Raw genomic sequence first — 24,792 nt, forward strand, 5'->3', positions numbered from 1 at the left:
CTCCATCTCTTTCCCTTCTCTCTTTCCCTTCCGTCTCTCTCTTTTTCCCTTCCGTCTCTCTCTCTTTCCCCTCCGTCTCTCTCTCTTTCCCTTCCGTCTCTCTCTTTTTCCCTTCCGTCTCTCTCTCTTTCCCTTCCGTCTCTCTCTCTTTCCCTTCCGTCTCTCTCTCTTTCCCTTCCGTCTCTCTCTCTTTCCCTTCCGTCTCTCTCTCTTTCCCTTCCGTCTCTCTCTCTTTCCCCTCCGTCTCTCTCTTTCCCCTCCGTCTCTCTCTCTTTCCCTTCCGTCTCTCTCTTTCCCCTCCGTCTCTCTCTTTCCCCTCCGTCTCTCTCTCTTTCCCTTCCGTCTCTCTCTCTTTCCCCTCCGTCTCTCTCTCTTTCCCCTCCGTCTCTCTCTCTTTCCCCTCCGTCTCTCTCTTTTTCCCTTCCGTCTCTCTCTCTTTCCCTTCCGTCTCTCTCTCTTTCCCCTCCGTCTCTCTCTCTTTCCCTTCCGTCTCTCTCTCTTTCCCCTCCGTCTCTCTCTCTTTCCCTTCCGTCTCTCTCTCTTTCCCTTCCGTCTCTCTCTCTTTCCCCTCCGTCTCTCTCTCTTTCCCCTCCGTCTCTCTCTTTCCCTTCCGTCTCTCTCTCTTTCCCTTCCGTCTCTCTCTCTTCCCTTCCGTCTCTCTCTTTCCCTTCCGTCTCTCTCTTTCCCTTCCGTCTCTCTCTTTCCCTTCCGTCTCTCTCTCTTTCCCTTCCGTCTCTCTCTCTTTCCCTTCCGTCTCTCTCTCTTTCCCCTCCGTCTCTCTCTTTCCCCTCCGTCTCTCTCTCTTTCCCTTCCGTCTCTCTCTCTTTCCCCTCCGTCTCTCTCTCTTTCCCTTCCGTCTCTCTCTCTTTCCCTTCCGTCTCTCTCTCTTTCCCCTCCGTCTCTTTCCCTTCCGTCTCTCTCTCTTTCCCTTCCGTCTCTCTCTCTTTCCCCTCCGTCTCTCTCTCTTTCCCTTCCGTCTCTCTCTCTTTCCCTTCCGTCTCTCTCTCTTTCTCTCTCTTTCCCTTCCGTCTCTCTCTCTTTCCCTTCCGTCTCTCTCTCTTTCCCTTCCGTCTCTCTCTCTTTCCCTTCCGTCTCTCTCTTTCCCTTCCGTCTCTCTCTTTCTCTCTCTTTCCCTTCCGTCTCTCTTTCCCTCCGTCTCTCTTTCCCTTCCGTCTCTCTTTCCCTCCGTCTCTCTCTCTTTCCCTCCATCTCTCTCTTTCCCTCCGTCTCTCTCTCTTTCCCTCCATCTCTCTCTTTCACTCCGTCTCTCTCTCTTTCCCTCTGTCCCGTTTTTTCTTTTCTACTCTTTTCTTCCTCTCATTCTCTGACAAATAGCAGTGGAGGACAAATCGCCGCTTGACAGGTTGAAAAGAGGGTGTTCCTCCCCTGTGTGTGTGTAGTTCAGATTTGGCATGTACTGTACATTATAATTTTCTTATGTCACTGGCAACTTTTTCTGTATTCTGAAAAACAGAAAAATCCATTTTACTTCAACTGACATTAATCTTAAACTTGTTGCATTAACTGTACTGTCTGAAACACGTCAAGCCATTTCCAAACTATTATTAAAATAACAAACATTCAGTCATTGTCTCAATAATTTATTACAGATTCTAATACTGATTACACTGCAGCAGCTAAAAACAATATGACTCTTCTAAATGTATAAACTGTCACAGCTTGCAGTCACCTTAGTCTAGTGTAATGACCCTAAGGTCCCCATAGGTAGTTAGAGAGAGGTACAGGCCTCTGAGTGTTGTGAACAGTTCAGATTGACAAAACAATGAACATTAGTGTTGTAATCTCAGATGAGTTTTTCCTCTCCCTCTTTCTCTCTAATCTTCAATCTGATTCTCTTCTCCCCCTCCACTCTTTTGCCTGTTTTCTTAGATGTCTTTAGACTGTCATCTTTTCTCCTCTCTTTCTTCTTCGGCTGTCTCTTTCTCTCCATTTCTCTACTATCTGTCCCTCTCTCTGTCCCCATCTCTCCTGTCCCTCTTTGTCTCTCTCTCGGGTGTGTTGGCAGACTGTCGTTGCAAGCCATCAGTGTGGGGCAGGACCAGTCAATGACCCTGACCGTTTGTTTGTGTGTGCTTGTGCATGCTTGCGTGTGTGCGTGCGTACTGTGCATGTCGTGTGTGTGTGTGGCAGGCCCAGTCGATGACCCTGACAGTGTGCAGTTATCGTCCTAATTAAGATGCCACACTTGAGTTAAACCGCTGCATTAGGATTTGATGGGGAATTGATCAGAGTGTCAGAGGCGGGGCGGAGCGCGAGATGGAGGGAGTGAGGGAGGGAAAGGAAGGAAGGAAGCAAAGGGAGGACATAAGACTGACATAAGAGGACAGGATATGTAAAGAGAGAAATATTGTAGGGAAAAGGAAAGCAGCATGTTAGAAATTGAGAGAGAAGGAGACAGATTAACACGGGTTTCCTGTCTTTGTGTCGATAATGTCTGAGTTAGAAGGTCAAAGGTTAAGATAACCCTTGAGTCCAGTTGATCACCTTATGTCTCCTCTCGATGGATTTCATGACTGTGTTACAGGAGCCGTGTGTGTGTGCGTGTGCGCGTGCGTGCCATGGTTTGTTTAAGAAAAACGGTTGTCAATTATATACAGTAATGGCTACATTCAGTTTGTGATATGTCAAAGCACTTCATTAACCCCCAGCTCACTAATCATACATACAGCTAATAATATGCACACTTAATTAACCCCCAGCTATATCCGTACCCATTGGATGCAGTGATCACAATATAGTGGCTATATCCAGGAAAGCCAAAGTTCCAACAGCTGGGCTAAAATAGTATATAAAAGATCATACAAAAGATTTTGCTCTGACTCTTATGTGGATGATGTTAAAAATATTTGTTGGGTCTGATGTGATTAATGAGGAGCATCCAGACGCCGCACTTGATGAATTTATGAAATTGCTTCTTCGAATTATTGATAAACATGCACCTGTTAAGAAACTGACTGTTAGAACTGTTAAGGCTCCATGGATTGATGAGGAATTGAAAAAACGGTATGGTTGAAAGAGATGGGGCAAAAGGACTGGCTAATAATTCTGGCTGCACATCTGACTGGCTTACTTACTGCAAATTGAGAAATTATGTGACTAAACTCAACAAAAAGAAGAAGAAACTGTATTATGAAGCCAAGATCAATGATATAAAGAATGTTTGAAAAAAACTTTGGAGTACTTTAAATTAAATTCTGGGCAGAAAGACATTCAACTCCATCTTTCATTAAATCAGATGGCTTATTCATCACAAAACCATTTGATGTTGGCAACTATTTTAATGATTATTTCATTGGCAAAGTGGGCAAACTTAGGCAGGAAATGCCCACGACAAACAGTGAGAAATTCAATTCATGCATAAAAAAAACAAATAATGAAAGGAAAGCAGTGCAAGTTTGAATTTTGTAAAGTTTGTGTGGGAGAGGTGTAAAATTATTGTTAACAATCAATAATGACAAACCTCCTGGCATTGACAACTTTGATGGAAAGCTACTGAGGATGGAATCTGACTATAGCCACTCCTATGTGTCATATTTTTAATCTGAGTCCAGAGGAAAGTCTTTGTCCTCAGGCCTGGAGGGAAGCCAAAGTAATTCCGCTACCCAAGAGTGGTAAAGCGGCCTTTACTGGTTCTATCAGCAGACCTATAAGCTTGCAGCCAGCTCTTAGCAAACTGTTGAAAAAAAGGGTGTTTGACCAAATACAATGCTATATCTCTGTAAACAAATTAACAACAGACTTTCAGCATGCTTATAGAGAAGGGCACTCAACATGTACTGCACTGACACAAATGACTGATGATTGGTTGAAAGACATTGATAATAAGAAGATTGTGTGAGCTGTGCTGTTAGATTTCAGTGCAACCTTTGATATTATTGACCATAACCTGTTGTTGAAAAAACTTATGTGCTATGGCTTTTTAACCTCTGCCATATTGTGGATTCAAAGCTATCTATCTAATAGAACTCAAAGGGTTTTCTTTAATGGAAGCGTCTTTAATGTCAAACATGTAGAGTGTGGTGAACCGCAGGGCAGCTCTCTAGGCCCTCTACTCTTTTCTATTTTTACCAATGACCTGCCACTGGCATTAAACAAAGCATGTGTGTCCATGTATGCTGATGATTCAACCATATTCGCATCAGCAACCACAGCTAATGAAGTCACTGAAACTCTTAACAAAGAGTTGCAGTCTGTTTTGGAATGGGTGGCTAGTAATAAACGGGTCCTGAGCATCTCTAAAACTAAGAGCATTGTATTTGGTACAACATTCTTTAAGTGCTAGACCTCAGCTGAATCTGGTAATGAATGGTGTGGCTGTTGAACAAGTTGAGGAGACTAAATCACTTGGCATTACCTTAGATTGTAAACTGTCATGGTCAAAACATATAGATTCAATGGTTGTAAAGATGGGGAGAGGCTGGCCGTAATAAGAGATGCTCTGCTTTTTTGACACCACACTCCAAAAAACAAGTTCTGCAGGCTCTAGTTTTGCAGCCTGCTTGGAATTTGCCAAAAGGCACCTAAAGGACTTTCAGACCACGAGAAACAAGATTCTCTGGTCAGATGAAACCAAGATTGAACTAGATGGCCTGAATGCCAAGCGTCACGTTTGGAGGAAACCTGGCACTGTCCCTACGTCGAAGCATGGTGGTGGCAGCATCATGCTGTGGGGATGTTTTTCAGCAGCAGGGGCTGAGAGTCTAGTCAGCATCAAGGGAAAGATGAACGGGGCAAAGTACAGAGAGATCCTTGATGAAAACCTGCTCCAGAGCGCTCAGGACTTCAGACTGGGGTGAAGGATCACCTTCCAACAGGACAATGACCATAAGCACAGAGCCCAGACAACGCAGGAGTGGCTTCGGGACAAGTCTCTGAATGTCCTTGAGTGGCCCAGCCAGAGCCAGGATCGAACATCTCTGGAGAGACCTGAGAATAGCAACACTCCCCATCCAACCTGACAGAGCTTGAGAGGATCTGCAGATAAGAATGGGAGAAACTCCCCAAACACAGGTGTTCCAAGCTTGTAGTGTCATACCCAAGAACACTTGATGCTGTAATCGCTGCCAAAGGTGCTTCAACAAACTACTAACTAGTTGTTTTAAATACTTATGTAAATGTGATATTTCAGGGGTTTTTTTATATACATTTGCTAAACTTTCTACAAACCGGTTTATGCTTTGTCATTATGGGGTATTGTGTGTAGATTGATGAGGGGGAAAAACGATTTAATCCATTTGAGAATAAGGCTGTAATGTAACAAAATGTGTAATGATGACCCTGATCTCTGAAGCGAGAGGCGACACACAAAGGGGCTGTCACAAACCACCGGAGGCGTGATGTCATGACGGTGTTTCAGTAAAACCACTCGGGGCACTTTGACATGGCGACATTAATGACACCTGCCATGCGGACAGACATGAGACCTGACACTAACAGGAGAGTAAAGAACACTTCAGAACCTAGAGGTGACTAACACAGGCTAAACATTAGCTTACTAACAGCCCACTAACATCAGATAAACAGATTGATCGCTCTGGATAAAATTATAAGATCGAATGTCATGTAGATTATTGATAGGTGGTCATTGGAATTACACAAAGCTGATTCTTTCACAGTATTGGTGTGATCCATGCAACGTCTACTGTAATTATCCTGATCTGAGTGATTCAAATGATAATTAAAATGGTCTCAATAACACTTAAATCATTTTGATCCTCATCAGACGGCATCCCAGTCATTGATGGCCACTGATAGCCACCATCATCCGTATAAGGATGTTCAAGGTTAGCGCATGCTAAAACGATTCTATAATACGTGAAAGCATCACAGGTAATCGTCACAAAATAATGCATTTCCTTCATAATATCACGGTCCGTACGCACCCATTTCCAGTCTTTCTCCATGCTCTCTTTCTCTCTCGCTCTCTCTCCTGTCTCTATCCCTTCTCCCCCCTCTCTCTACCTGGTCTCTCTCTCCCTCATTCTCTAACACCCTCTCTCATCTCTGTCTTTCTCCATCTCCCTCACTACACCCCCCCTCTCTCTCTCGGAGGGAGGAGCAGAGCAGTGGTATCGACTAACCATCAAATCTCCTATCTGCGCGGTGGGCCATTTCTCCCTGTCTCAGCAGTCCACACCTCCTCCATTATAGGCCATAATCTCATCTACACAGGCAAATGACCCTCAGAGAGGGGGGGAGGGGGTAGAGAGAGCGAGAGACCCTCTTAGGATTAAAAGAGGAGTGGAATAAAAACAGGAGGGAATTCTTAAGAACATAAAATAAATATTATTCAACTTCTTGTTGCTTTTCTCCATCCGTCTCATTCTCTCCTCAACCTGTCTTTCTATCTCCCTCTGCTCTGCTCTCTCTCAGAGCTTCCACTGACCCATGACAGTGATGTCTACTTCCCACGTTGTCTCCATGTACTTCCTGTGTTGTCTCCATGTACTTCCTGTGTTGTCTCCATGTACTTCCTGTGACGTGTCCATGTACTTCCTGTGTTGTCTCTTTCTGTCTCCCACCTTGGATCTCTACTGACCCTCAACATCTCCTGCCAACAGTTAGGGTTGTCGTCAGTTACACTATTGACAGCTAAATCTTGTAGGACAGTTATCAGAGAGAGAGAGAGAGAGAGAGAGAGAGAGGGAAAGAGAGTGAGTGAGCGTAAGAGAGAGAGAAAGGAGATGAGGGAAAGAGAGACGAGGGAGCGAGTGAGAAAGAAAGTACGACAACATAACCAACAAAAATGGGTTACAACTCCTGCAGTTCTGTCGCACGCTGGGTATGTACATATTCAATGGTATGCTTAAAGGGTACTCATATGGTAGGTATAGCTTATCTCTTGGCAATAGTACTGTAGACTACTTTATCACTGACCTCAACTCAGAGCGTTCAGTCAGCCCACTGACACCCCTATCAGATCATGAGGCATCAAAGCCAAAGGAACTAAATAATATTAAGAAACGCTATAGATGGAAGGATTGTAGTGTGGAAACCTACCAAAAAACAATTAAGCAACACCAATATTCAATCCCTTTTAGACAACTTCCTGGACAAAACGTTCCACTGTAATAGGTGTAAACTTGGCAGTAGAAAGGTGTAAACTTGGCAGTAGAAAATCTTAACAGTATATTTGACCTCTCAGCTTCCCTATTAAATCAAAAAAATTCAAACAGAAAACTGAAGAAAATGAACAATGACAAATAGTTTGATGAAGAATGCAAAAACCGACAAGAAATTGAGAAACCCTTCCAACCAAAAACATAGAGACCCAGAAAACCTGAGCCTATGCCTTCACTATGGGGAATCACTAAAACAATACAGAAATACACTACGGAAAAAGAAGGAACAGCATGTCAGAAATCGTCTCAATGTAATTGAAGAATCTATACTGGGAAAATTTCCTCATTGAAAACAATGTACTGAGAAAATGTCAAATTTGCTTTTTACCAAATTACTGTACGACAGACCATGTATTCACCCTGCACACCCTAATTGACAAACAAACAAACTAGGGATGCACAATACATTGGTGAACATATTGGAATCGGCCGATATTAGTTTAACGATGTCTAGTTTAATGCCGATGTTGAAAACCAATGTCGAAGCTACCGTGCATACCTATATAACATAGGTACATGACGTAATGACGCCCACAATGTCTACTATGTGGATCGAGCAGTTAACAAGTCGAGCAGTCATTTGAAAGAGTGAGAAAATTTCAGCGAGACAACTCGAAGGTGAAATCCATTAAAGCCAAGATAATGGAATTCATTGCCCTTGACAATCAACCGTTCTCTGTCGTGGGTGAGGTTTGCTTTCGCCGACTGGTCGAGCACCGGTACACACTACCAAGTGCGCTATTTTTCAGATGTTGCCCTACCGGAGTTACACAGTAATAGCGTCACTGCTATTAGCTTCACAACATACATACTATGGAACACCATTTGGGTCTATACGTGTCAAAAAGATACAATAGCACTGTCAAAGCTGTACAAATAAAGTCTGCAAACAAGCAAACACCGGCCAAGAAAGATGTGTTTACAATACCGCGTTGGTAATAAAGCATAATTTTTTGACCGCAACTTCTGGGGTAGTTAGCTTTAGCTCGGTACCTAGCTAGCACCAATGCAACCAGCCTGAAAACAATGACCAGTAGAAACTGCAGTCATTTTCATTATTTTTAGCAATGATTTAGGAATCCTTGTGAGTAAGTATTAGTTAGATTGCCTCTTGTTGTTTGCCTATTGAAATTGAACTTCAGTTCATGAAAATAAATATCTAGCAAGCTAATTAACCCTGTTGCCCAAAGCTAACGTTATAAGCAGCCAGCTAGCTTCATCTGGCAAGTGATGCTCGACCGGACCGGATTATGTGTTGTGAAGCTAGCCACAATAAGGATTAGGCACAATAGTGGAATTTACGGTTTGCCTTCAAAATAAAAGTATGCCATTGACAGTGATGCAAAGGAATACAAATAGTGGAATTATGCCACACTTTTTTATTTTGAAGGCTAACCGCAAAGTCCGCTATTGTGGCTAATCCTCATTGTGCCTAGCTTCACATAGATGGGTCCGACCACCATTAATCAAATAAGAACTCTCTTATAAATTAGGGTTATTTTAGATGATGACACCTAGCTATATAGTTAGCTAGCTAACGATAGCTACTGAAACAGTTTATGACGTTTTGCTATGTTTTTGGGGAAGAACATTGTTTGCATCCATCAGCTAGCTAGCTTTTTTAATGACCAGCACTGTAGGTGCGCGAGATAATTTTACCAGCATCATAGCATACGTATCAATGAATTGTTGTGACATATGAAATACGAGTGTAATCAATGTGTAATATCTACATAAAAAAATGAAAGAACGTGTGACATTATTATGTGTTATTTAACGTGTATATTTTCTGACACGCAAGACGCAAACGGTGTTCCATAGAAAGAGAATGAAACGACTGAACAAATGAATAACGAAACAGCACAGCAAGTAAGTGAAAGAAATAGGTTTTGTTTATGTTTTACTGGTAATGGGGACATAAGTAAATGCCAACAAAATAACTTAGTTTGGTCAGTGTGCGTGTGAATGCGTGCATGTGAGTACGCGTGCGTGCGTGTGCGTAACCTTTATTTAACTAGGCAAGTCAGTCAAGAACAAATTCTTATTTACAATGACGGCCCGGACGACACTGGGCCAACTGTACGCCGCCCTATGGGACTTCCAATCAAGGCCGGATGTGATACAGCCTGGATTTGACCAGGGACCATCATCATGGCAAGCACATAAAATTTGCAGGTTTTGTAGCAGCTAAAACTGTTCACTTATTTGTCAGTGACAAGTAACATGACCAGATGGACCAATACAATTACATTTCACGCATCTCGACAAAACTGCCCAATCACAGCTGTGTATGCAAACCAAATGATGATCGCTAGCAGGATTTTCTAACAGTAAAAAAAGGTAGCTACTATATGCCATGAAAAAAAAAGGTTTCCTAATCAACTTGAAAAATAAATGGAGCCTAATGAGATTGAGCAGGTTCAGGAAACAATACAGACACACACAGAGACAGAGCCAGTGACCGGGTCTTTTGAAGACCATAAGGATCCTTCCCTGGCCGCATCCCAACACTTCAGCTTCAAACAGAGAAGAAGAGATCGTGTAATTATGGAATGTAAGCTCTGCTTACCAAAGATGGTGGAGGTGGCTGCCTACAAAAAATCTGCGTCAAATTTGAGGAAACATGTAATGGTACGAAAAGTAAAGTTATAAATATATTGTATCGCCATGAATGGTGTTTGTTGTGTAGGCTATGTAATGTAGCTAACAAAGTGTTGCTACTAGCCAGTTTCATTCAATCTGTAGCATAATGCTAACGTTAGCTAGCTCATCCTGTTGCTAGCGAGCTAGAAGCTAACCCTGATCAACGTCTTTACACAGCTGAAGGAACTATAAGCTGTAGTGCGGGCTACTACTGCATTGACATTATGGTGGCTAGTAGCTAGCCATCCCCATAATGTAAGTTGTTGGGGATAGCTAAAAGTGAAATGAATGAACTTGTGAAGATAAAATAAATAAATCATTTTGAGACCTGGGATTTTTAGGTATGTGCATTATCTTTTTTTGGCTTGCTTATTACCTATCTATATCTGGTTGGATCACTGAGTTTCGAATAATAGCCAAAACAAAACTTCAAAGGCTGGAAGCATCTTGCCAAATGTGCCTACCACTTATCAGCGCTTTGGAGAAATGATGGAGGAGTCACAGCTTATTGCTGCTGCAATCCTTCTGCCAAAGTTCAAGACGTCTTGGACTGACAAGGCTGATGTCATCACAGCCGGTATGATTTCTTCACTCCAAATGGTTTTAACCTCATTGTCCATATGATGATATCTTTTGGTCTTTGAGTCTTTTCTTTCATAGTTTTTTTCTTATGTTTTTAATTATTTAAGTTGCATTACAGGTGCTGGATAATAACCTTTGCATGTAATTATGTTTGGGTACAGCCAGACATGGACTCACCTCAACATTAGAGAATTTGTTAGGTCTGAATGTATTTGAACAACTCAAATCAATCTCAGTATCTGAGAATAACAAGTGTGGAAGTCTGTGTTAGAGCTATTGCAATGCCAATAATATGATTGTGTTGCCAGCCACATACAACAGAGTTTGCTGAAACACTGAATATTTGAATGTTGTGTTGTTTCCAATGTACAGGTTTGACAGAATCAGCTTGACAGAATCACACAGGACGAGACTGAGCATCTAAGGCAGCATTCATCTGATGAAGAGGACTTCTTCTCATCACTGACAACCAACCGGTCAGAAGGTACAGGGGAGCTGGATGGGTATCTTGCTAGTCCATCGGACAAAATTGTTTACCACATTTTGTTTCTGTACATAAAGAAGTTGTCCCTCAAACTCAACACAGGCCTGCATCTGCCGTTTGTGAGAGTCTTTTTAGCTGTGCTGGACTACTCGTCACTGAAAAGCGAGCCAGGATAGACTCAATGAACTTAGAAAATCAGCTCCTACTGAAACTGAATGGCAAATTCAGAGAGAAGTGAAGTGAGTTAAGTGTTCGATAGGTAGTTGCACAAAAATATGCCTTTTGAACATTCCTTTGAACATCTGTATATGTGAAGTTGATTTAATATTAAAATCAGCTGTGCTGGATCTTATCTTGTTGGTTATTATCTGGTGTTTTATGAAACATTTAGCCTGTCAAGCATTGCATGTAAACAATATTACATATACAGTAGTATATAGAAAAGTACATTTTTTTTATATTCATTTGTTTGTGAAGCTTGCATTCAATTGCCACACCCTTTTCACATGAACTTCCATTCTTGTAAAAGGAGAATAAAAATAACCATCAAAATGGCCTGGCTCTCAAGAGAAGACACAAAATGAGGTGGAAACTGAGCTGCACTTCCTGACCTCCTGCCAAATGTATGACCATATTAGAGACACATATTTCCCTCAGATTACACAGCTCCTCAAATAATTAGAAAACAAACCAAATTTTGATAAACTGCCATATCTACTGGGTGAAATACCACAGCGTGCCATCACAGCAGTAATATTATTGACCTGTTGCCACAAGAAAATGGCAACCAGTGAAGAACAAACACCATTGTAAATACAATCCATATTTATATTTATTTCCCATTTTGTACTTTAACTACTTGCACATCGTTACAACACTGTAAATAGACATAAACTCAGCAAAAAAAGAAACGTCCTCTCACTGTCAACTGCATTTAATTTCAGCGAACTTAACGTGTAAATATTTGTATGAACATAACAAGATTCAATAACTGAGACATAAACTGAACAAGTTCCACAGACATGTGACTAACAGAAATTTAATAATGTGTCCCTGAACAAAAGGGGGGGGGGGGGTCAAAATCAAAATTAACAGTCAGTATCTGGTGTGGCCACCAGCTGCATTAAGTACTGCAGTCCATCTCCTCCTCATGGACTGCACCAGATTTGCCCATTCTTGCTGTGAGACGTTACCCCACTCTTCCATCAAGGCACCTGCAAGTTCCTGGGCATTTCTGGGGGGAATGGCCCTAGCCCTCACCCTCTGATCCAACAGGTCCCAGACGTGCTCAATGGGATTGAGATCCGGGCTCTTTACTGGCCATGGCAGAAGACTGACATTCCTGTCTTGCAGGAAATCACACACAGAACGAGCAGTATGGCTGGTGGCATTGTCATGCTGGAGGGTCATGTCAGGATGAGCCTGCAGGAAGGGCACCACATGAGGGAGGAGGATGTCTTCCCTGTAACGCACAGCGTTGAGGTTGCCTGCAATGACAACAAGCTCAGTCCGATGATGCTGTGACACACTGCCCCAGACCATGACGGACTCTCCACCTCCAAATCGATCCCGCTCCAGAGTACAGGGCTCGGTGTAACACTCATTCCTTCGATGATAAACGCGAATCCGACCATCACCCCTGGTGAGACAAAACCGCAACTCGTCAGTGAAGAGCACTTTTTGCCAGTCCTGTCTGGTCCAGCGACGGTGGGTTTGTGCCCATAGGCGACGTTGTTGCCGGTGATGTCTGATGAGGATATGCCTTACAACAGGCCTACAAGCCCTCAGTCCAGCCTCTCTCAGCCTATTGCGGACAGTCTGAGCACTGATGGAGGGATTGTGCGTTCCTGGTGTAACTCAGGAAGTTGTTGTTGCCATCCTGTACCAGTCCCCTTAGGTGATGTTCGGATGTACCGATCCTGTGCAGGTGTTGTTACACGTGGTCTGCCACTGCGAGAACGATCAGCTGTCCGTCCTGTCTCCCTGTAGCGCTGTCTTAGGCATCTCACAGTACGGACATTGCAATTTATTGCCCTGGCCTCATCTGCAGTCCTCATGCCTCCTCGCAGCATGCCTAAGGCACGTTCACATAGATGAGCAGGGACCCTGGGCATCTTTCTTTTGGTGTTTTTCAGAGTCAGTAGAACGGCCTCTTTAGTGTCCTAAGTTTTCATACCTGTGACCTTAATTGGCTACCGTCTGTAAGCTGTTAGTGTCTTAACGACCGTTCCACATGTGCATGTTCATTAATTGTTTATGGTTCATTGAACTAGCATGGGAAACAGTGTTTAAACCCTTTACAATGAAGATCTGTGAAGTTATTTGGATTTTTACGAATTATCTTTGAAAGACAGGGTCCTGAAAAGGGACGTTTCTTTTGAAATGTCTTTATTATTTTGGAACTTCTGAGAGTGTTATGTTTACTGTTCATTTTTGTTTATTATCTACTTCACTTGCTTTGGCAATGTTAACATATGTTTCCCATGCCAATAAAGCCCTTAAATTGAATTGAGAGAGAGGGAAAGAGAGCAAGGGGGAGAGAGAAAGGGGGGAGTTGAGAGAGGGAGAGCCTCAGAGAGAGAGATATTGTAGAAAGAAGGAGAGAGTCCCCAGCCCAGAGAGGCTGAGTGCTGTAGGATAGGGTCCATGTCGGCAGAGGAACTGTCTGTTGGCAGCCATAACTCCTGGCAAACGAGCCTTATGATCCCTCGCCTCCTACGCCCTTTATGGGTGCTTGGGGAGACAATGGGGCGATGCAGACCCACTCCTCACCCCTCCTTCGCACGCATACACACACACACACACAGCTGGAGCATAGTGGCATGGGAGTCCCCATAAAGCCAAGGTTAATACTTCTTTCTGTCCATCCATCACAGAGGAACAGAGAGGGAGGGGGATCACTCTGTTCTCTTACTGCAATGATAGACCGCTCTCAACCCTGTGTGTGTGTGTGTGTGTGTGTGTGTGTGTGTGTGTGTGTGTGTGTGTGTGTGTGCGCGTGTGTAACAGTGTGAAAAGGCCAAATGATGCATATTTTCTGATAGTTTCCAAACGAGGGGCGATCTGTCTTTCACTCAACGAGAAGTCATTAGTCAAACAGAGAGGTCAGTAGCCATGGTGACAATGACATGGTCAGAGATATTTGATTTGACAGAGATGACTGATGGGTGTGTGCGTGCGTTTGAGAACAAATTCTGATCCTGTCAGAATCACATTGCCATCCATATTCAGATGAATTCTGTCTCATGGACACAGCCTCATGTATTCGACTATGATTACTACAAGTTTAGATATCTAAAATATTTTAGTTGACATGGGCTAAATGAGTGACTGTCAGTGACTGACATAACAAAATAAAAACTGCTGATGCACAACCACATTTCTAAATTGCACCTATTCTAACATAACAGTACGTTGAGAGCCCGACTGAGTTCCAAAAAATAAATACACAAAAAATGTATTGATCCACGGGCCTACAAAAAGGGGGCCGCCAGTCCCTGGTTTAGATACATGCATCATGAAACCTCTAACACAATACATTTATTTTACTTAGTGAAAATCAGTTTTTTGGACCTTACTTGCTACCACTTTTCCCATGTGGTTTCTTCCTTCAGACTCCATGAAATGATGACTTCTTCCTAAATATTTGGTCAAATTATAACTTTTTTTTATATGGTGGCCCAACTTACCCCTTTGGCTCAATTTACCCCACTCACCTTTGTAACAGCCCACACACATTTAAATATACACATTATATGAAATGGCTTCATCCTAATTTCGTCATTATATCTCTGGAATGTTTGATGGTTTCTCCTCTTCGAGATGTTCCATATTGAAGAGCAGGAGAGGAGAATGAGTGGTGTACCAATGGTTATATAAATCCATTTGAATTCACTTTTTGACAGAACCACTTTTGATTTGAAAAAAACTTTCCGTACATATTTTCCCATTGTAGAAGTGCCTAGAAAGTGACTTTTTGGACCTGAATGCCAAAACATTCAAGACATAAAGGTGCTCAATGTTGACCCATTTTACATACCCCACCATGCCATGAGACATCTATGTCTTCATCACTGAAAAAGATCAACAGCTAAGATTGATATCATTTCAATATTTATGTTGCAAATTTTATAGATTAAAATAATATTTTTTTTAAATAAAAATTATGTTCGTTTTTAACCTTTAACTTCAATGATCTAAAAATGCGTAAACTCCGATTTTTTTTTCTTCTTCGTATTCACATATGTTGTAGCTTAGACCCTATTTTACTTCATATAAGGCAGGGATTTCACTACCGTAATAACATCTGCTAAACTAGCTCATGATGATTTCCGTTTTTTTGTGGCCCCCACCCCCATCAAAGTTGCCCATCCCTGATCAAAGGTTCTTCGGGTTGTGCCCTCCATTGGTTGAGACACATCATGCTATTTAATGGGCTAGGTGTCCCACTAGCGTTCCACTACGACAAAAATTGCAGAGCGCGAAATTCAAAATACAAAAATATTAATATTAAACATTCATGAAAATACAAGTGTCATACATCATTCTTTAGCTTAGAATCTTGGTAATCGAACCACTTTGTCCGGTTCACAATAGGCTTTACGGCGAAAGTATAGCATTTGATTGTCTGAGGACAGCGCCCCGCATACACCAGCATTAAAAACATTTTTCAAACCAGCAGAGGCATCAAAAAAATCAGAAATGACGATAAAATAAATCACTTACCTTTTGAAGATCTTCCTCTGTTTGCAATCCCAAGGGTCCCAGCTACAGAACAAATGGTTGTTTTGTTTGATAAAGTCCTTCTTTATATCACAAAAAAGTCAGTTTAGTTGGCGCGTTTGATTCAGTAATCCACTCGTTCAACATGCAGACAAAGGAATCCCAAAAGTTACCGGTAAACTACATTTCTAATCAATCCTTAGATACCCTAATATGTAAATAAATGTTCAAATTTAAGACGGAATGTAGTATGTTCAATACTGGAGATAAATAACGAAGTGCGCGCCTTCATTGACGTGCGCCACAAGACTAGAGTCCTAATGAGGGACACCTTAAAAAACTACAACTACTTGTTCATTTTTCAAAAAACAAGCCTGAAACCTTTTATGAAGACTGTTGACATCCAGTGGAAGCCATAGTACTGCAATCTGGGTGCTTTTTGGTTGGAAATCCTATAGGCCAAATAGGAATGGCCTGGGAGCTCAAAAAACAAATTTTCCTGATGGATTTTCCCCGGGTTTTTGCCTGCCATATCAGTTTTGTTATACTCACAGACATTATTTTAACAGTTCTAGAAACGTAAGAGTGTTTTCTATCCAATGCTACCAATCATATGCATATCCTAGCTTCTGGGCCTGAGTAACAGGCAGTTTACTTTGGGCACGTCAGACATCTGAACTTCCGAATACTGCCCCCTAGCCTTAATACAGGCTGGGTGTCAAGTTTTGGCTGATAAATATACTAAGATGGCAATACAATTTTAATTTAAACTTTGAAATGGTACCACAAAGATGGTTGGAGCGCCATACATAAGAGAATGTGGACTTGAATGGGAATATGAAATCAAACTTTATTTGCCAGATGTGCCGAATACAACAAGTGTAGACTTTACCGTGAAATGCTTACTTACAAGCCCTTAACCAACAGTGCAGTTCAAGAAGAAGACAATATTTACCAAGTAGGCTAAAATAATCTGTACATGTAGGTGGGGGTGACGTCGTGACTATGCATAGGTAACAAACAAACTGTGAGTAACAGCAGTGTACAAGGGGCATGGGGATAGAAGCTGTTGAGGAGCCTTTTTGTCCTAGACTTGGCGCTCCGGTACTGCTTGCCGTGCGGTAGCAGAGAAAACAGTCTATAACTTGGGTGACTGGAGTCTCTGACAATTTTATGGGCTTTCCTCTGACACCGCCTATTATATAGGTCCTGGATGGCAGGAAGCTTGGCCCCAGTGATCAGCTACTTTTTGTCGTGCCCTCTTCACGACTGTCTTGGTATGTTTGGACCATGATAGTTAGTTGGTGATGTAGATACCAAGGAACATGAAACTCTCGACCCGCTCCACTACAGCCCCGTCGATGTTAAATTGGGGCCTGTTCGGCCCGCCTTTTCCTGTAGTCCACGAACAACTCCTTTGTCTTGCTCAGATTGAGGGAGAGGTTGTTTTCCTGGCCAGTTCTCTGACCTCCCTATAGGCCGCCTCATCGTTGTCGGTGATCAGGCCTACCACTTTTTTTTTCGTCAGGAAACTTAATGATGGTGTTGGAGTCGTGTTTGGCCCCGCAGTCGTGGGTGAACAGGGAATACAGGAGGGGACTAAGTACACAACCCTGAGGGGCCCCAGTGCTAAGGATCAGCGTGGCAGACGTGTTGTTGCCTACTCTTACCACCTGGGGCGGCTTTGTCCTTTCAACGTGGACTGCCAGTCCACACGTCCTTGGAACAGAAAGTTACATTTTCGTCAAAGGGCTTATATAGGATTGGGAGAGAGGGCCGTGTTTCATAGTTTACAACCACTGTCTGTTCACATGGGCGGGGCCACTGAGTTGGCAGAGTTTACTCTATGACAAACCGATCTCTCATTAAGAAGCTAAATTACATTTAATCTTTTCACAAATAGTTTAATATTTAAACATTTAAATTGCACAACAATTCCATGTGAATCTGATAAACTGTATCTTGGAAAGTCTACACATATAGTTATGTCATCCTATCATTAGTAATAATGTCTCAGATGACAACTGATCTGGCATCATATTCTTTAAGTACCAGCACATATTTTCAGCTGGTTGGATTACCGAATGTGGTTCCTTTCCCCACCCTTTTGATGTTATAAGACTCTCTCTATGTTAACAAAGGACTTTCCAAGAGTCACTCTGTAGAGTAGGGAGGGAGAAAAAGGGAAAGGTATTTATGGGGGTCATAAACCTCCCCCCATCAGGCCAAAGTCATGACATCTCCATAGGAAACCTATTGAAATCATAGAAAAATAGATAATAGAATAGACATGACAATTTAAGTTGAAGGTGAAGGTGTGTTTACATATTTTATTTTTAAGAAATAAAAAAAAAGTAGTTTGACAACACTGTAAACTTTGAAATTCTATCAAATTCAGCTGTTTATCTTTTCCAGTGGTATGGTGGGGCATGTAAAGTTGATCAACTTTGAGCACCCTTATTTCCTGAATTGTTTTGGCATTCAGGTATAAAAACTCACGTTCTGACCACTTCTTCCATGGGCAAACATGTATTGAAAGTTTTTTGTTTTAATCAAAAGTGATGCTCTCAAAAAGTGAATGAATTCAAATTATTTTACACATTAATGGCTAGCTGAGTGTATTGCTGTATGGGTGAATGTATCAATCTCGTAAAATTGTATTTTCTACCCAGTACCATCAGGGCCTGCATTCCATAGTGCATCAAAGCTGGAACCGAGAGACTGAAAAACAGCTTCTATCTCAAGGCCATCAGACTGTTAAACAGCCATCACTAACATAGAGAGGCTGCTGCCTACATACAGACCCAAATCACCTGCCACTTTAATACATTTAAAAAATGGATTTAATAAAGGTATCACTAGTCACTTTAAACAATGCCACTTTATTTTATACATTACTCATCTCATATGTATATACTGTACTCTATACCATCTACTGCATCTTGCCTATGCTGCACGGCCATCGCTCATCCATATATTTATATGTACATATTCTAATTCATCCCTTTACACTTGTGTGTGTATAAGGTAGTTGTTGTGAATTTGTTAGATTACTTGTTAGATATTACTGCACTGTCGGAACTAGAAGCACAAGCATTTCGCTACACTCACATTAACATCTGCTAACCATGTGCATGTGACCAATAATATTTGATATGAAACCTGTGTGGTGACATGTCACATTTAGACAGGGACCTCCCTCTCCTCCCGTTCTACTCCTCCCTCTCTAGCCCCCAGCCAGTTTCAGCCAGTGATAGGGGAGTGGGGGTGTCCCGGGATGTGTGTGCATGTGTGTGTGCGTGTGCGCGTGTGTCAGAGAGGTTAAATAGTCTGTCTCCCTTTAGTGCATGTTAAGGGCCCAGACAGTCTGTTAGAGCTTTAGCACCAGGTCAATCATAGATGTCCCTTTCTATTAAAGACCAGAGGTGACAGACAGAGAGGGAGGGAGGGTAGGAGGAAGAGAAGGAGCGACAGACAGAAGGGGAGGAGGGATAACAGTAGCCTCAAATGGTGGGTGAGGAGAGGGGGAGGGAGAAAAAGAGTAGTCTTCCACAGTCATGGCATGTGTCAGCTGGCCAGTGTGTGTGATGATGGTGAATCTCTCACGATGATGAATCTATCATGACACCAGCAGTGCCTCTCTCTTTCTCTCTCCCTGACTCTGTCTCTCTCTCTCTCTCTCTCTCTCTCTCTCAACAATGGATGGCTCCATCATGGCTGTGACATGGCTCCATCATGGCTGTGACATGGCTCCATCATGGCTGTGACATGGCTCCATCATGGCTCTGACATGGCTCCATCATGGCTGTGACATGGCTCCATCATGGCTGTGACATGGCTCCATCATGGCTGTGACATGGCTCCATCATGGCTGTATCATGGTTCCATCATGGCTGTGACATGGCTCCATCATGGCTGTGACATGGCTCCATCATGGCTGTGACATGGCTCCATCATGGCTGTGACATGGCTCCATCATGGCTCTGACATGGCTCCATCATGGCTGTGACATGGCTCCATCATGGCTGTGACATGGCTCCATCATGGCTGTGACATGGCTCCATCATGGCTGTATCATGGTTCCATCATGGCTGTGACATGGCTCCATCATGGCTGTGACATGGCTCCATCATGGCTGTGTCATGGCTCCATCATGGCTGTGACATGGCTCCATCATGGCTGTGACATGGCTCCATCATGGCTGTGTCATGGCTCCATCATGGCTGTGACATGGCTCCATCATGGCTGTGACATGGCTCCATCATGGCTGTGACATGGCTCCATCATGGCTGTGACATGGCTCCATCATTGCTGTATCATGGCTCCATCATGGCTGTGACATGGCTCCATCATGGCTGTATCATGGCTCCATCATGGCTGTGACATGGCTCCATCATGGCTGTGACATGGCTCCATCATGGCTGTATCATGTGTCACAGCTAAACCACAGATGCCATTCTGGGTGAGACCATTGTTGACCTCTGTCACCTGTCCCCTCCTCCACTCAGGAGCCATCACTCCCCAGGACTATCGAGCGTGTCTATCTAAATCACCTACTGTGTGTGTGTGTGTGTGTGTGTGTGTGTGTGTGTGTGTGTGTGTGTGTGTGTGTGTGTGTGTGTGTGTGTACACACACAACTGCTACTATGGTAGAATATAGCAGAATATGGCTGCTGCCAGGAGGTACAGGAGAAAATAGCAATAACGTGCAGTGTTGTACCTTTTCAACCATATTCCATTCCTCACAATCCCTGCATGTCAAACTGAAGACACCTACCTTTAAACAATAGTAATTCATTGGAATTTCTAAGTGTAACACTTTGAACGTTGGAAGAGCTCCCTGTCTTATGTATTTGTGTGTGTGTGGCTTTTAGATGATCAGGTGTGACGGCTGGCCAGCCGTTGTCCCGTCAGCCTTTTACCGTGACGATTGGAGGTGATCCCTGTCCCCTCTTAGTGTCAGGCCGAGTGACGGGCATCTCTTGGCATCCACCAGAGTGGACAGGACAGAGAGTGTGTGTGTGTGTGGTTGTGTGTGTGTGTGTGTCTCAAGTGCAGGACCGTAGTAAGGGTCAGCAGGTCACATGGTTGTAGACTGATTCTAAGGGACACACTGCCACGGCCACTCAGCTGGCCCCACACACACACACACACACACACACACACACACACACACACACACACACACACACACACACGGTGTGGTCTAGCAGGCAAGTCAGACAGAAAGGAGAGGATGTGGTGGAGGGAGGAGGAGCCGGACTGCCAGTCCATTTCCTGTGTCTGAGGAAGAGCATTAGACCAACGACAATGTCATGGCCAATCACCTTCACTACTGTCCCCTGACAGAGAGAGGAAAGAAAGAGAGAGCTACAGTATGAGAGAGAGACAACCCTTACCTTTAGATTATTCTTTCCCTCATTCTCCATCTCTGTGAGTCTGACAATGCTCTTTGAAGTATTTACACTGTCCTCCCCTCTCCTCCCTTTCTCCCTCTTTATTTCTTTCCTCTCCTCCCTCTCTCCTCTCAGCCCCTCTCCTCTCCTCCCTCTGTCCATGCCAGCTCATTGATCTCTGTCAGTATTGAATGTCAGAGACACGTTCAAAGATGCTTTTCGCTTCCCATTAATAATTCACACTGGCTGAATCATCAATAATAATTCTCACAGAGCAATCATTCAGCTTTACCACCACTCTGTCCGCCTCTCTCTCTCTCTCTCGGTCTTCCTCTCTGTCTTCCTCTCTCTCTCCCTCTCTCCCTCTCCTCTCCTCATCTGCATTCGTATTTTGTCCAATCTGAACTAGAAGTATCAGTATCACCCACTACTGAATGTTATTTTCAGTAGTATTAGTAGGGACCTTGACCACTTACTGTACAGTTCTTCCTGGGAGGATTGGAGACAGTAGACTTCATTGACAACCAGAAGGCTCTGAAATGTTTTTAAAGGCAATCCAAAAAGCCTTTTTATACGTAATCAATTATGAGCTCTTCTCTCTGAGGTCCTAACTCAAGCCTTGTCAATCTCTCTTCAAAAATGAATGAGGTGGAAGCATGTCACCGCTCGGTCCATAGTTGAATGAATCTTTTCCCTAATAGACACGGTGGAGAGGAAGAGAAAGATAGAGAGCCAACCAGCTACTCTTAATGTACATGTAAAACTCTACAGTGGGTCCATGCCAAGTGTAAGTGGTTGAGTGATATTGGCAAATGGAGGGAAGAGGGGGCTGATGGGATGGAGAGAGGGAGGGAGAGAAAGCGTCAGATTTAGGCATTTTCTTTAATGTTATAAGAGCTTATTGATATTTGATTTTCGCTCTGGGCCGGCAGTTGCTGAGGCAGCTCCTTTTCCCTCCATCTTTTACGGGTGAGAGATGTGGTTCTCATCCCATTCCATCCACACTCGGACAATCAGCTGTAAAACCGTCCCATGGGAACGCCGTCCGAGGCAGTGTGTGGGCTGGGAGGTGTGAATGTGTGTGTGGGCTGTGAGCATTGAGAGATGGGTCATTTTGGGTCCATCAGTTTAAAGTCTCACACTATCTTATATCTGAGAGTATTTCTCCTCCAAAGGAAGCAGTCCCTCTTCTATGGAAATATGTCTGTGAAGGATCAGAATAAGAGATCATCTTATATCAGCAGCTTTAGAGTGATAGTGTGAACTGTGAAAAATGCCTGTGAGTGCTCGGTGAGATGGTCTGGAGTGGACAGCTGTGAAGGAGTGGTTCCACCGTAATACAGACCCTGGTCTGTCCCACTCACACAATCCTCTCTGTCTATGATAGAGTACATTCACTGTACACAACCTACCAATCACAGAGCTCTAACCCTCTTTAAAAAGGATAGAACACCCAATATAACCTATACAGTCTTCTTACAGTATTCCAACTCTCTCGCAACCCTCACTCCCCCCTCTCTCACACTGTCTTTCTCTCTCTCCCACTCCCTTCTTCCACAGACTGGCTGAGAGCTCTCTCTCTCTCTCTGTACTGTAAATAAATATTAGGACTCCTGTTTCTCATTAACATCTGGACGTTAGTACTCAGCACAGACCCTCTCCTCCCCCTCCTCTCCTTCCCCCTCTCTCCTTCCCCCTCTCTCCTATCCCATAATACCTTTTATTGAAGCCACTTGTCAACAACCCTCTCAGGGATCAATCCCTGTTTTCTCAACATCTCCCCAGAGGCTCTGCGGAATATCAGGAAGTACATACTGCAACCTGAGTTTTCCCATTCACATTGATTTACTATAGGCAGATGTTTTATATCATATTGTCATCAAAGAACACTTTAAAAAGACTTAGGGTTCCCTTAAAAGCCCCAGTATTGGTGAGGTTACAGAGAGACTAGTGAGGAGGCGCCCATCTTTCCCTCACTGGTAAAGGGCTGAAGTAGGTCAAATGGTTTGTTCCTGTGTCAAGTCTCACAGTGTCACAGTTACTTTTTAAGTGTGCCTTGAATGTCAAAGATACAATTCATTATCATAAAAGAAAACAGAAAATAGAAGATTATTTTGATTTGAGTTTAGGGGAAATGGTGTGTGACACTGCTTGCTGAGCTAAAGCACTGGAATCTCTGAAATGCTGATTTGCACATTTTAAGAAGGGTTATCTGAAACCACCCAAAGCTGGGACAGTGAAAGGGGCTTGTTTGATCTGCTCTGTTTTAGCTGAAATACGATAAATAGACGCAATACATATATCTGTCTTTTGTTCACTTGTGTGATAGTCTATTAATACAGTAGTATAACCCTAAACCCTTTGCGCTATGTGGAGATTGTTGCCTGTAGTACAAGAGTAGCCTTCTGCTTCTTTGTGCGCTCAGCTGTGACGGTAAGGTCAAGCAGAGGTTATAGCCAGGTGCAGTCCATCGTCCTGTCCTTGAACTCTCTAGCCCCTGGTGTTGTCTGTGATAATGGTCTCTCTAGTCCTCTGGTGTTGTCTGTGATAATGGTCTCTCTAGTCCTCTGGTGCTGTCTGTGATAATGGTCTCTCTAGCCCTCTGGTGCTGTCTGTGATAATGGTCTCTCTAGCCCGCTGGTATTGTTTGTGATAATGGTCTCTCTAGTCCTGTCTGTGATAATGGTCTCTCTAGTCCTCTGGTGTTGTCTGTGATAATGGTCTCTCAAGTCCTCTGGTGTTGTCTGTGATAATGGTCTCTCTAGTCCTCTGGTCCTGTCTGTGATAATGGTCTCTCTAGTCCTCTAGTCCTGTCTGTGATAATGGTCTCTCTAGTCCTCTGGTGCTGTCTGTGATAATGGTCTCTCTAGTCCTCTGGTGCTGTCTGTGATAATGGACTCTCTAGCCCGCTGGTGTTGTCTGTGATAATGGTCTCTCTAGTCCTGTCTGTGATAATGGTCTCTCTAGCCCTCTGGTGCTGTCTGTGATAATGGTCTCTCTAGCCCGCTGGTGTTGTCTGTGATAATGGTCTCTCTAGCCCACTGGTGTTGTCTGTGATAATGGTCTCTCTAGTCCTCTGGTGTTGTCTCTGATAATGGTCTCTCTAGCCCGCTGGTGTTGTCTGTGATAATGGTCTCTCTAGTCCTGTCTGTGATAATGGTCTCTCTAGTCCTCTAGTGATGTCTGTGATAATGGTCTCTCTAGTCCTCTGGTGTTGTCCATGATAATGGTCTCTCTTGCCCTCTGGTGTTGTCTGTGATAATGGTCTCTCTAGTCCTCTGGTGCTGTCTGTCATAATGGTCTCTCTAGTCCTCAGGTGTTGTTCATGATAATGGTCTCTCTAGTCCTGTCTGTGATAATGGTCTCTCTAGTCCTCTGGTGTTGTCTGTAATAATGGTCTCTCTTGCCCTCTGGTGCTGTCTGTGATAATGGTCTCTCTAGCCATCTGGTGTTGTCTGTGATAATGGTCTCTCTAGCCCTGTCTGTGATAATGGTCTCTCTAGTCCTCTGGTGTTGTCTGTGATAATGGTCTCTCTAGTCCTCTGGTGTTGTCTGTGATAATGGTCTCTCTAGCCCTCTGGTGCTGTCTGTGCTAATGGTCTCTCTAGTCCTCTGGTGTTGTCTGTGATAATGGTCTCTCTAGTCCTGTCTGTGATAATGGTCTCTCTAGTCCTCTGGTGTTGTCTGTGATCATGGTCTCTCTAGTCCTCTGGTGCTGTCTGTGATGATGGTCTCTCTAGCTCTCTGGTGTTGTCTGTGATAATGGTCTCTCTAGTCCTCTGGTGCTGTCTGTGATAATGGTCTCTCTAGCCCTCTGGTGTTA

This window comes from Salmo trutta, chromosome 22 (genome assembly GCF_901001165.1).
Source record: "Salmo trutta chromosome 22, fSalTru1.1, whole genome shotgun sequence".
NCBI classification, from domain to species: Eukaryota; Metazoa; Chordata; class Actinopteri; order Salmoniformes; family Salmonidae; genus Salmo; species Salmo trutta.